The following is a 14,165-nucleotide window of genomic DNA, read 5'->3' on the forward strand; positions in this document are numbered from 1 at the left end:
ACACAGGCCCACTTCTCCAGCCTGTCCAGCCTGTCCTAATATGCTAGAGTGCTGCCCAGTGAAGGGCACTGCACCATCTTGTACCCACTGTACAATACACTGTCAGCAAAACCCTCTCCTTGCTGTACTAACGAGCTCTGCCTTTGGGTGTGCTTTGGTGTGCCCTTTAAATCTTTCAGCCACAAAAGGCTGTGCTGATCTAAGCTCAGTATGACATTTTTCAATGGTCAAATGTTCCAGGAGCATTTTCTTAGAGCATCTAAACATATTTTTCAGAAGGTGACTCACAGCACATGTTTTTAAGTTCCCCTTTAGTTAGAATCCTAGAAAGCACATCCCATATTGCATCCTCTCATGAAACACCCATGAAAAAATGTAATAACACAAGAAACTGTTGCAAGAATCTTTGCATGCCTTCATACCTTCTCACTGAGCAGCGGAGGTGAAGTGGTCACCCAGTTTATAGTTTCAGAGGTCCCTCAGATCTACAGGGAAGGAGACGAGAGATCCCCAGGAGAGCTTTCTTTCTCCAGATTGTTGCTTCTTTCTCAAAAAATGAATGCTCAGCTTTATTAGTGATTATGTCTCACCCATCAACTTCTCTTGTACAGTCCCAGTTCCTTAGGCTCACAGCAAAAACAAAACCTCAGCCACATGATTTAGAGAGGCATGGATGCCATCAACCACTGACCAGAGGTAAGATCTTCTGAGTCTGTGAAGTGGAAGAAACAGCAGCTAACGCAAGTGTGTGAAAGCCCCAGGGAGAACTGGCACTCTGCCGCCGACTCACAGAGCAATGCTGTGCCTTCCTCCAGGAGCCTCTGGCCCCAAAGAACAGTGATGCTAAACTTTGGCTGCCAGAAAGTGAAGAGAAAGTAAATGCAAGTTTTGCCTTTTGCAAAGCCATTGATAAACACTGTCTTTCTGCATGAGAATAAATCACAGGCAGTTTAAAATTCTGCACTGCAAGAGATGCAAGAGGACTTCCACCACCTCGTTCAGTGACTTCCCTCTCTCCCAGCCTGTGGGTTGTATTATGGAAAGACAATCTCTATATTTACACTATTTTTCATATTCTTGCTAAGCATTCCCTGAGAGCCACCTTAGCAGATAAAATACTGAGTTAAATAGATCAGAGATTTGACTCACTGTGGCTGTTCTTATGTTGCCTTCTCACCAGTTTCTCATCACTTGCTCGAAAGAGAAGGGTCGCCTCTCCTTGGCTCTTGCACTTGGCACATTGTTTGCACCTTGGTAAGCAAGTATTAACCTGACCTGTCAGTACACCAGAATTTTGCACTCACATTTTCACAGAGCAGGACATGGAAAATTAGAGCAAAGCCCTGTGAAATCAAGCTGACAGTTTCTGAAAAATCCCAGTCCCCTCTCAGAAAGCACAGCAGTATTTCCTAACTCTCAGAACCTCATGACAATCATAGCAAACTAAAGATTTTAGTGTTACTTTTATTTCATTTCTTTTTCAGAGTTTTTCTATTATTGTACCCATAGACTCCATGTGGTGATGAATTCCCAGTACAAGTTTAGCGTGTTTCCTGTAGTTTTAAGAGTGCTCTGACCTGGCAAATCACAAGGCCAAGAGCACCTTTTGGGGAGAAGCTTCCTCACCCAATGCACTGATATGCAGAGACCCTTTTCTTTGCATTCATTCACGTAGAATGACGTCTCCCTGCAGACTATCGCACTGACTGCAGTTTTACTTCATCTGCAGCCTTGGGGAAAACATACAAAAAAGACCACGCAGCATCCAGATGGTGCAGTGAGAGGCTGGAGTGAAGAGAAGCTCCGGAGTTCCCTGCCTGCGTGAAAGCAGCCAGAGCCACTCTCCAACAGCTACACAAAAGAGCCTCTGTCTCTGCTGATGAGAGATCCCTTTGAAGCTTGGGAATCCTGGCTGGCAGCATTTCCTATCTGGCCATCTTTAGGTTTGGAGCAATGAAGAATGGGAAAGAAGAAAAAGATGGGAAAGGAAAGAGCAGGGAAGAAAAAAGGTAGGATCAGCTCAGAACAGGTCTGGCTAAGAGCCCGTGACAACAACGTAACACTTTGCATTACCACACCCATCCCATTTTTTGTTTTAAGGCTTTCTCATCCACGTGGAAATTTCCAGTCTATTTTTGACCTTTTGACCAGAGAGTGGGAAATCACTCTCAGCTGGGAAGACATATTATAATTCACTATTAAGAAACATAAAACATCCTCAGTGTAAAAGTACATCATAAGACATAATAAGCCTAAACCAAGAGCATGCAGTTTCATTTTAAAGAATGCGTGCATTGCCGGTTTCTCTATCAGATTATGGGGAATTCTTTATACAAACAAATTCCAATTACCTGCAAATAAACTGGTTATGTTGAATTACAAATAATTCCAGGTTTAGAAAACTCTTATTCACTTCTTTCACTCCTCTATGTCTTGTTTTCTCCAGTCATAAACTATACAAATTCCTTGGTGAAAGCTGTAAAAATGTCGTAGCTTACTCTTGTAAAGCAGCAAACCTTTGCTCCTTAAAGATGTGAAACATTTGAGAAGTTATACTTAATGATAACAAATTTATTCCCTTAAGATGTTTTTCTTCATCATTGTCAAGTTCATTTCCCTAATGTAGAAAACAGAAAAACTTCATTCACCTCTCTATTCAACTGTTTTTTTTGATTTTTCATTATTCTACCTCCTGCAATTAAATGTCATTCACTGGGGCTGCAGTGGCAGACAACACCTTACAAAATCAAAAAAGCTTTCATTCTCAGCTCTTTGAATACAAAAAGAATCAACAACTTATTTTGTTTGTGATATTCTGTTATATATTCTGTTATTTTCTGTTCCTCTCTAAAATTCATAATTTAGATTTTTTGAGCAAAGAATCCTAATACTAGATATTTCAGAGAGAATGCAAGTGGTATGCATAAGACCTTTTTGATAAAAGGGTGTTAAAAATTACTCTCCACATCTAAAACCAGGATCAGCTGTGATTCACCATGGCCACAGCAAGAATGGTGGAGAAGGAAGCAGACCTCAAGAATTTGTGATTCTGTCACAATTTTTAAAACTTTAAATCTTGCTTTCTTGAAAGTGTCAGTCTTTCACTTTCTTCCAGGTATGCATCTCAGTGTTTTCAAGACTTCGCACTTTTATCATAAGCTTGTAGGACTTCAAAATTTTCTTCATAATATTACAATAACAGGCTCTTATTAAATGTTTGGCACAGAGACTACCTGGCCATGATATCTGACCTTTTGCAACTCAAGGGTGATGCCACATGACCTGCTGGAGCACTGTCATGCTTAAAGCCCATGCGATGAGTCCACGTGGGGTTCAGCTGTCCTCCACCTCATCCACATCCTGCTGGAGGGGTCCCAGGAGGCCACTGCCACACTCCTCTGGCTATGAACTGCCTCTCTCCAAGCTGCCTGTCCCTTCCATTCTCCAACAGCTGATTCTGGTCTGGCTGTGGAAGAAATTACTGTGAGGGGAGGAACACTAAGGAAGGTCGGCCATTCCTTGATTAGTGCTTTCATTTCACTCTAATGTGTGAACACATCAAAAAAAAAGGAAAAAAATAAAGAAGAAAAAAAATGTATTACAGCGCTTTCCTCTTCCTCCTACAGTTCAAGACAGGAACATGAAAGAAAATCCCCTGATGATTAATTTAGTGGGTGAGGAGATAAGGATTTTTCTTTTACACACCTAAGTAGGTAACAATGAATGCTGACATTTTTTGTTTAAGGTCTAAAATCTGTCCTCAGAGGGGTAGGAGGAGCTGGGTGAAAGTCTGTTGTGGGAGAGACATAGGAGAATGAATTACCACCCCCCCCCTTAGACTTAGAAAAAACAAAATAAAATAAAATATTTAAAGCCTATGAATCTAATTTATTTGTGACTTGCCTACAACTATTGCACTCAGTGATTTCACTTAATCTGCACTGGCAGAGTACGTCAGCCTGGCAGAAGTGCTGCTACAGTACAGTGCACCGACTCCACTAAAACACTGCGCAGCAGCTGAACTGGGGCAACCCTATGTTTACCAAAACCTCAGCTGGCCCCGGTGACTCAGGAGAGAAGTCAGCCCTAGCAGAGGGAAGTGTAGCCAAGCTGCCCTCCACTGTATACCTGGGAGCCTGACAAAAAAGAAACCCCAGCAAGATTTGCCATCAGGACAACTGTGTTCCCCTTGCCCCCTGGGACTTTGCCCCCCTGGGAACAGCATCTCTTTGCTCTCGAGGGAGCAGTCACAGAGCCCGAGCAGAGCCTCTCTGTGATTGCACTTCAGATGTGCTGATATGAACGTACCTACTTGGTTGCATGATAATGGTCAGACCAGTGAAAAGGCAAAAATCAGCAGCCATTAAGGGAAGAGTTGGCTGGGTTCAAATACACCCTAGCTCATCAGCACCAAGTCAAATATTTGCCATCTCCTCAGGTAAATCCCACTTGATGTCCGAGCTGGCGCCAGCCGGGCTCCCGGCTGTTAGCTGATGAGACATCATAAAAACCCAGAAGAAACAGTTACCTCATACGCAAACATGTACTTATCACGGTCTCCCTATTGGGTCTGACACAGTGTAACATGTCCTGTATTCTTTCTGAAATAAGTGCACACAGGCACTGAGAGCTTTAGCTATAATTATCGTTACTGCTAATAGCCAGGAACATGAGGGCACTTTCCCCCAGCCAAGTGCTCCCTGCATGGGAACCTCTGCTGGGAGCACAAGTCAGGTAACTCACCACCCTCTTCCTCTGGGACTTTGCTCTTCCTTCTCCTGAGTATTTGAAGTCTAATACCATTATTACAAGGATTTGCTTTCCTTTTTTTTCTTTTTTAAAAAGAGTATTTTCTTTCTTGCACGGGGTCTTGTAGCATCTTTGCCAGGCTCTGTTACTCTGAATGGACAGACAGGAATGTCATCAGGACAGTTACAGTTCCTAGCTCCCTGCTGAAGTTTTGGGAAGCCGAGATATATTCATTTCGGTCAAATAGCCCAGGACCTTTCTCACAGACTTACCGCAGTCGTAAAATAGGCATTTCTTTCCCTCTCCTCAAAATACAGCCTAGCTTTTCATAGTCTATTGCAGGTATAGCTCTGATAGCACTTTGAATAAGAGGAATTACTAACACTGTTTTTGGGATGGGAAGCTCAGGACAGAAAAGCCCAGTGACATACCCCAGATCACTGAGCAGGTGTGACACATATAGGAGAGAAACCCAGGTCTACCGCCCACAGGAGCTTTCCTGTGCAGCACAGCAGAGCTGCAACACAGTCCCAGTCCTGATGGGCTCCTTTAGGATCTTCCACAGAATAAATAAATACAATTTCCCACTAACACTCCAGGCATTTCCTGCTATTAAGCTGTTCATTGGTTAACATAGCAACGTCAAGAGATCAGTTTTGAAATATTTGGCACCTAACACTACAATTGGGCTCAAAAAGATGTTGCCCAGATTGTCAGAGGCAAATAATACTTGTATCTTGCAGTCTCTTGGCATCAACTGCTTGCCCAAGTGCCTAGATATGAGTTATGTCCCTAGCACCCTAGGAGATGTCACCCAAGTTACAAAATGTTCTCTGCCATAAGTTCACATTATTTACAGCATGTTGGATTAGTATTTGAGACAAAGAGCTTTGCATCTGACTGAAAGAAGCATCTTTTTTTCCTCTGAACTGAGCAACAGCTAGCTGACTTCTCCGGCCATTCCTCTTTTTTGTCCAGGCACCTAATTGTCTTGGGGAAAATGACCTGATCATCAAGTTAAACAAAACAACTGCTCTCCAGAACAGACCAATAAAACAGGATTTATACAAAGAGCTATGGGTTTGTTGGATATTGGTTTAAGCTGTTTGTCCTATTTTAGGAGAGAATAACTTTTATTAGGTTTTTCTTCCCTGTTGAAAAGACTATTAATTACATTGTCATAAATAAGGAATTGTTTAATGTGGCTGTTGAAAAGAAGGTTTATAGATCATGTGATCACAGATCACATTTAGGTCTCATAGTAATTAATAGAAATGGATGTATATCAGCAGTTCACATGCTTTTGTTTGACATTTTGTCCTACATTGTCGACCACTTTGAGATTGTTTTATGTAATCTCTCCAAAATCTGACCTTCATTGCCCTCTGCTGGCTACATCATTGACTCACTGCACAGCATAACTCGCTGTGCACAAACTGGAATGCTAGCTGGACAAGTTATGGGACACCCTAAGAAAGCTGCTAGAGATAGGGGTTGTCTCAGGGACTGCTGACAGCAAAGCTGTGGTCTTGCTTTGCTGTCTACTGCATGCATGTCAATAAGCTTAATATATAGGTACCTATAGGGACATTACAGCAAGAACACTGCTGCTTAGGGCAGAGACATCATCTTAGGAACAATCAGAGTGAGTATTCCTACAACAAAAAAATGTTTTTCTAAAAATCATCTTAGTTCAAACCTGTACATTAGAGCCTGCTCTGATAAGCTAGGAAAAAGGCAGTCATTGTACTTCACGAATATATCTTGAAAGCCTTTTCTAATGCCTCCATTTAAAGCAATTTTATTTCAGGATCATTGTAAAAATAGTCAATTTCTGCAATATCATAACATGTCTATTGGTGTTTCAGAGGAACTGGTCAGGAAACGGTGCAGAATGCTAGCCAACCCTAGGTTACTGATAACATGTTTTGTCTCATGTCAACAGTGAAAGGTATTTGTTGATAATATGGTGATTTATGTGAAATGGGGTTATGGGTACAATCCAGCCTCTCACAGATGCATTTCCATGAAACCAGGGAATTTGATAGTCAGTTATTTGGTTGTCGGGGCAGTTGAGGGGCCAGAGCTGAAGTAAGTGTTGAAGCAGAGCTCTTCTCTCTGCCTTAGCAGTGAAGAGCATACATGGCAGGCTAAGTGCACTGGAGAAGTAGGGATATTTGCACTGTGGTTGTCTTCACTAGATCTATTTCTTAAGTGCAATGTTGTTGTGCCCCCTTTCACAAGTAGCTAATTCACTAAACACTGAAGAAACTCTCCCTTCATACATTCTCCATTTGCTTGGCAGGTGCTGATCACACATGGTGCAGGAAGCTGTCTTTGAAAGAGTGATGAAATTCCCCTTTCTCACACAGATGATGTAGCTCATGACTCTCTGGCTCCTTTATTTTTTCAGCCATATCCTTTTCCTTGAAAATAGTTCTGAGAAGATATTTTTGTCAAACATAAGATGCCATATTTGGCAGAGCACCATGTAGGCATTTTTTGACCAAATAGGAGGAGTTACAGAAATTGAACACTGCAAGTACTTTATGTAGGAAAAAGATTTAAAATTAGGAGAACAGAAGATTATGGCCCCTTGAATTCAGCAATTAGATCATAATAAAATCACAGTGCAGTGGACACAGCAAACTGCAGAGTGGAGCTGCCTTTGAGGAAGAAAGAATTACCTCTAAAAACCAAGCAAACAAACAAAAAAGATTATATAAAGAGGAGACAGAAAAGAAAGTTAAACGAGTCACGGTCTTGGAATGGAGAAGCGTGTATTTCTCTTACTCTGTCTGAGTTCCTCTTTAAAATCAGCAGTGATAATGCCCTGTGGTTTTCTTTGAAAACGTTTTAAGACACAGAGGACTGCATCCATTTCCCACAGTTCATTAGTGGACTTTACCAATGACGCCTATAACTTTCAAGCTAGTCACTCAAAACTCTAGAGACTCTGCTAGGTCTGCTAGGTAAGAGAGAATTTTCACATAAGATCTTTGAGTTCCTTGTGCACAAGAAAGTAAGGAAAGTCACCCCTGTGTAGCTGCCACAGGGCCATTTAACGCTGAATACACCGTTTCCTTTAAAGGAACAAAAAAAGGGATTTTGCTATTCTATTAAATTCCACTTTCAATAACAAGTTTATACAGCTCCCTAGTTCCTATCCCTTTAAGTCATCATCACTGAGGCTTAGACTATTCTCAACTCATTAGTGGATAATATGCCATAAGAAGAAAGCTAGGCTTTTCATTGGAGCAAAAGATAAGACCTGACTGGCAGCCTACAGAGAAGATGCTCAGCTTGCAAGGACCTTCCAGGCATCCCAAAGTGCCTGGAAGCCTCTAGTCAATGTCCTACACAATCAAGGCCCAAAAGTTGGTCTAATTTGGCTGTAAAATCCACACATCTTGTATGAGTAAACAGCTGCACTAAGTCCTGTGAGCTGCATGTACCTAGAAACGTGATGTATTCTTTGCTCTAGCTCAACAGACTCTGTATGGTGACTCCCAGATTTATACGTCTGAGGGAGGGTGAGTCAGAAGCGAACAGGACAGTGTGGGCAGAGGAAGTCTTTTCAAACTGAGGTAACGCTGAAAGTGGCTACAGTCAAATTCTTCAGCATCACGATGGTTTCCCACTGTGACTTATCTGGTTGTCTTGCAATGACCGTGTATCTGTTTTACACAGCCCCAGAAGGAAATGCTTCCCATCACATACCTGCTGGGATTGAAAACAAACATACAGTGTGACCTAATGCTTCACACCCTGTACATATTAACCTTAAGAAATTATATCATTAAAATTCTGTGCTCTTGGAGGTTGTTACTAAAGACATATGCTAGACAGCTAAGCAGCTGTCCAGTTATCGACATTTTGTCTTTACATAGTCAGGATTCTGAATACTAATTGGAGCGAAATGCCAAAATAAAGTAGGACACATTTGGGATTAAAAAAAAAAAAAAAAAAAAGAAAAAAAAAAAAGAAAAAGAAACCAAACCAAACAAAAACAAACAGCTTGAAGAGTTAAAGTAAAGCATTTATTTTTACTCCCAGCAGATAAGACAGAAACACCATAAATCCTTCCCTGTCATTAGAACAAAACATTAGAGTATCTGTCCTGTTCAAGAAAACCCACAGATATGGGAAATGTCATTTATGAATAATTACCCCTTTTCTGGGTTCCTACTCACTTTCCCAACCCCTCTGTAAAAATGGCCCCACCTCCATCAGAGCAAAGGGAAAAGAAATTTTATTTTTGACAAGATGACAAAATGTCAGGAGGGGTCCTCAGCAGGATCCTAGGAAACTGATTAAAAAGACAGACTTCTTTTTAAAATGTTGTGAAACCAGATTTTCTAATGGTATCCCATGGCTTTTTCCTATTCTCCCTTAGTCTGGAATGGAAAATGTTCAAAGGATCTTGCCGTGAAAACACTTCCTATAGAATAATGAAAATTTCTGTTTCCATCTTGAAAGCAACATGAGTCTGCTACATATTAAAACAACAGACAACAAATGAAGTTACCATGCAAGTTCTGGGAAAGGGAAATGTAAATTCATACTCATCTCTCCCTTGTCCCTTTTGATGTCTTACATACATTCATCAAAGAAATGCAGAACCAAATTGAGTGGAGGATAATGAGTCCGAGGAAAAGTTTCAGAAAGTTCTGGCTTCTCTTTTAACAAACACCAAATCAACAATACATCGTTAGCTCATAAGAGACCCCATCCAAAATCAGTGAAATCATGGGAAAGCTCCCAGCTGGCTTCAGCAAGCACTGAATCAACGAAAGCACAATTACAGATGCTTAAAATTTTTTCAGTGAAATGACAATTTTTAATGAAAAATAGCCTTTTAACAACAGTGAAATTCTCTTGGAACCATTTGTTTTCATTTACATACTTTTCTTTCTTTGGTGCAGCAGGCTGAAAATAAATAAATATAGTGGTTTTAATCTCACCCATCCCCGAAACTTTTAAATTTCTTTTCTTTCTTTTTCACTAGAAAAAGAATATGAGAAGCAGCATGAAGCAGGGAAGAGTTCAAGAAAGCAACACAGTGGTCAGATCAGAGAGCTGGCCCACGTGGAAATTTGGATGCCTGCTAGAAGCAGTGGACAAAATGACCCCAGAGGTTGGTAGTTTGGCCAACTCTCTTACTTTTCTGGTTGTCCCAGCAAATAACTTCTTTCTCCTCTGACTTCTTTGATGTTGCCCACAAATTAACTAAAGAAATTCAGAAATCATACTGCATGGAGTCTAACAAAAACTTTCAGAAATTCTTAAAATACGTTGACAGAACTGATAGATTTCAAACAAATACTACAGTGAAGCAGAAAGAGAAAACAATAATCAGTTGTTTCTTGGTCAGCTGCAGGTATACAGGGCTGCACATTGTTACCCATGACAGCCTGCAGAGTTCTCCTTCACGATTCTTCCCTCGTCAGTCCATTCAGTTTTCTAAAAAACCATTAAAATACTCACAAGTCTCCATCTTCCACCATGTGTAATATTCCCCTTCAGTGAAGGCACGATGCACAAAGAATCATATAATCATTTAGGCTGGAAAAGACCCTTAAGATCACCGAGTCCAGCTGTTAACCGTGTACTGCCAAGTCCACCACTAAACCATGTCCCTGCGCATCATGTCTACACATATTTTAAATACTTCCAGGGATGGTGACTCAAACACTTGCCTGGGCAGCCTGTTCCAGTGCTTTATAATTCTTTCAGTAAAGAACACTTTCAGAATATCCAATCTAAAAACTAAAACTCCCCTGGCAGCAACTACAAACATCAGTATGTTATCAGCCTTTTTCTCGACACAAATCCAAAACGCAGCCTCTTACTAGCTACTATGGAGAAAGTTAACCCTGTCCCAGCTGAAACCAGGACAGGGGGAATGGGGAGAAAGTGTTTCTTTAATTTTGTTTTTGTTTTTCACTGTCTAAATCTATCTTAATTGGCAATAGAATAAACTAATTTTCTCCAAGTCAAGTCTGTTTTGCCCATGATGGTAATTGTAAGGGATTTCCCTTTCTTTATCTCAACCAATTAGCTTTTTAATCCTATTTTCTCCTCCTGCACTGTTGAGGGGGAAAGTGAGTGAGCAGCTGGGGGGGTCTGGCTGCTGGCCATGGTCAACCCACCATAGTTGAATACCTTTCTGTTGCTACTGGGTATCTTTCACATTGCAGTACTGCCTCAAAGCTCCAGCTCAAACCTGAGTTCCTTTACACAAGATGTTTCAAACATAAAGATCTCTTCTCAGTCTCTGCCAGACACTAAAATTTAATAAATGTGTAAGCTTAAACACTAAGAAGCCATTTAAATACATGCATTAATGACATCAGTATTCCCTTCTTTCTTTTCAGCTCTTATAAAGTGTTGCACGTATTTGGCACTATCCTGCCATCCTCTCAAGAACAGCCTCCAGCCTTGTGTTTAGCATTACTAAAATCTGGAGTAAGTCTCTCTCTTTTTTTTTCCTTCCAAATGTGTTTTAATTAGCAAAATCTTTGAGCCTCAAGAAGAGATTTATTACATGTCAGTACACGAATTGATGTTGCTTGAGTCCATAACACTTTCTCTGTTTTTTCATAGACACAATTTACTGCCTTCAAGCATCCAATTTGTTTTGCTAACTACTGGTGTACACTGTCCAAACACATTTGCTGAGATCTCTGCTCAATAACAGAGCTCCTGAACAGAGCTGAGAGTTGGGAAGCTCTGGTGATCTGCATCATCTAAAGACATTATACTCACAGAAACCAGGATAGGCAGAACAGGTAGGTTCTCCGCTGTCTTATCACACTCAGGACATTGCTCTTCTCATTTGTAGTGTTTATAAATCCACTTCGCATAGTAGGTCTCACTGCAAGAATTAAAAGCATGAGTTAAAGCCTCACGCCTTGACAATAATCAACTAAATTAGAAATTACTACCTGCTTATTCACATTGGAAGGTCCAAAAAGACTGTACTTAATGCTAGCTGCCCCAACCGCCCCCCCCCCCCCCCCCCCCACCCCATGAGCTATGACCTTCATAAACTAGTCTGTTCCAGTTGCACTAGCCCATAGGATCATGTAGACACGAGGTGTAGGCAGAAGCTCAAATAATTGCCAGGCACAACACAAATCTTACTTTGATTTGTGTCTTTCTACCCAGTATTGTTATACCCCATACACAAATTACACATTTGCATTCATCCTTCTAATAACTAATCGTCAGGACAATTACCCAGTTAAGTCCTGTCTATTGCGTACTTCATCTCTTCCATCTCTCACTCCTTTAGTCTTTCTCCTCTTTTGCACTCCTCTAACAATCCTTTTTTTCATGTGGGGTGAAATAACACTCCATCCAAACTAACATGGACTTACTGGTGGACATAAAGTCTCTGTCACTTCTCAAGGTGAGTCTCTGAGCTTAGGACACAGAGATTTTGAGCCTGAATGGGTCTTATGGGTAACATCCTGGTGTAAACTAGAATTTTCCATGGTTATCCAACACTGAATAGCATTAAGTTTCCTGAATACTGTCACGTGGCTTGAAAAAAAATGAAAAATACCTTACACTTTCTGTGCATATAGAAGTATGTGAAAAAACGTGTTTTATTTTCCATATGCAGGAACTCTATGAACTCTGTTTTTCTCTAAATACATTCAGAGGTCCACGACCACATCTGAAAATGTTTCATGTCATCCCTTCATGTTTCCTGTAAAAATCCTGTATACTACTACAAATGTCAGGAATGAGGCCAGATAGTTTCAATTACTTATTTCAAGAAGATGCCTTTTCAATCACAACTTCTTACTTAAAGGGCAGCTGCTTGGGTAACATTACACGTCAAAAGCCAGACTTCACGATTATTGAAGTTTTCTTTATGTGTAAGTCTCAAAAGGCAAGGAAGAACAGACTGTCCACATTAAAAAGCATTTAATAGTGCTAAGTACTTCAGGTACCTAGGCTACCACTGAAAGGATGTGCCTGTAGTGGATTGTTTAGTTTAATTTGACAGTGTGTCACTGTGATCAGAGCTGCACTAATTCTACAGTTATGCCAATGTTCCCAGCAAAGACAGGTGAGTATTAATAGATGTGGTTTCATCATGGCTAAAGGTAGCACCTTCAGTGAAAAGGCTCTCACGGACAATGAAGAATTTGGATGAGGCTGAGGTTGTTGTTTTCTGTGATTTAGCCAAGAACTTAAAGAAAATGTGAGAGGCCTTGCAGATGGACATGTACAAAATACTAACTTTTTTTGTTCCTTTATCAGTTTCTTCCCTAGGTTTCCATCTAAAAATAGCATTCTTGGAATCAAGAGGGTCTGGAAGACATGCATCCCACCAGAAGACTGAAACAGCAGTTTTGTACAGCTAGAAAATCTTATATAAACCAAATCTGTCAGGCAGGCATGTATTTGTATTACTTAACCTGTGTTAGTTCATTCATTTAAATAACTCCTGCAAAACTGAGATAATTCAGTTCAGCTGCAAGGCTTGCTGGTGTATTTGTGGAGTCCACAAATAAAGACTCTCCTGCTTATTCAAAAGAATAATCTCTGAACCCCACCGTGGACTTCACATTAGCTAAAGAATCCCATAAGCAGAATTCCTCATTGTCTATTTCCAAGATCTCTTTCCCACCCTCTCTTAATGTAAGGTGTTACCACGAAGCTGATATCTGTCCCACAGGAGCGGGTACAGACCTCCTTATGTAGGTACCTTAAAACTTGCCCATTCTTGTACACAATAACCTAAACCAACAATAGAACCAAGGATCACCTCCACCTGTGAAAGGATGTGGGAGAACTGCCAGTAACTGGTGGCTTTAGCAAATCAACTCAAACTTTAAACTCTTTTATTATAATTTTAAATGTTCCTTCCTTTTTTGTAATATGAAAGTTCGAAAAAACTATCAAAAATGCTACTTTTGCATCACAATAATGCTAAAGTTCTGAAAAGGAAGCCCTGGGTAGACATTTTTAGACATATCTCTACTTTGTTTATCTCTGAAAAAAGATTTAGTTCCCACTGTGGTAAATGTAGTTTGGTTGATACAGGTAGTGGTTTGTAAGACTTCTCTTGCACATCCTGTTCTCTGAACTGAAGAAGAATGAAGCAAAGCTAGTTACAAAAAGCTTCAAACAAGTTCATTTTTTGTGGTGGGAAGTGTACTGCTAGCTGGGGAGAGGCACAACCAACTGCATGTGGAACTTCCAGGTAACACCATTTTCCAGAGATTTCTTAAAAATACTTTGCTAGTTAATCTCCATCTCATTAATGCAAGAGATGGCATTTCTCTTTGTATTCTAGTACTGTTCTTCCCCTGCATTGTCTTCTAGAAGCTCATCTTTTTATACTGTTCATATTTAGGGAATTGTTTTTATCAAGGCCATTTGCCATGAAAATATAA

This window comes from Pterocles gutturalis, unplaced genomic scaffold, assembly GCF_000699245.1.
Source record: "Pterocles gutturalis isolate BGI_N339 unplaced genomic scaffold, ASM69924v1 scaffold3888, whole genome shotgun sequence".
In the NCBI taxonomy this organism is placed as follows: domain Eukaryota; kingdom Metazoa; phylum Chordata; class Aves; order Pterocliformes; family Pteroclidae; genus Pterocles; species Pterocles gutturalis.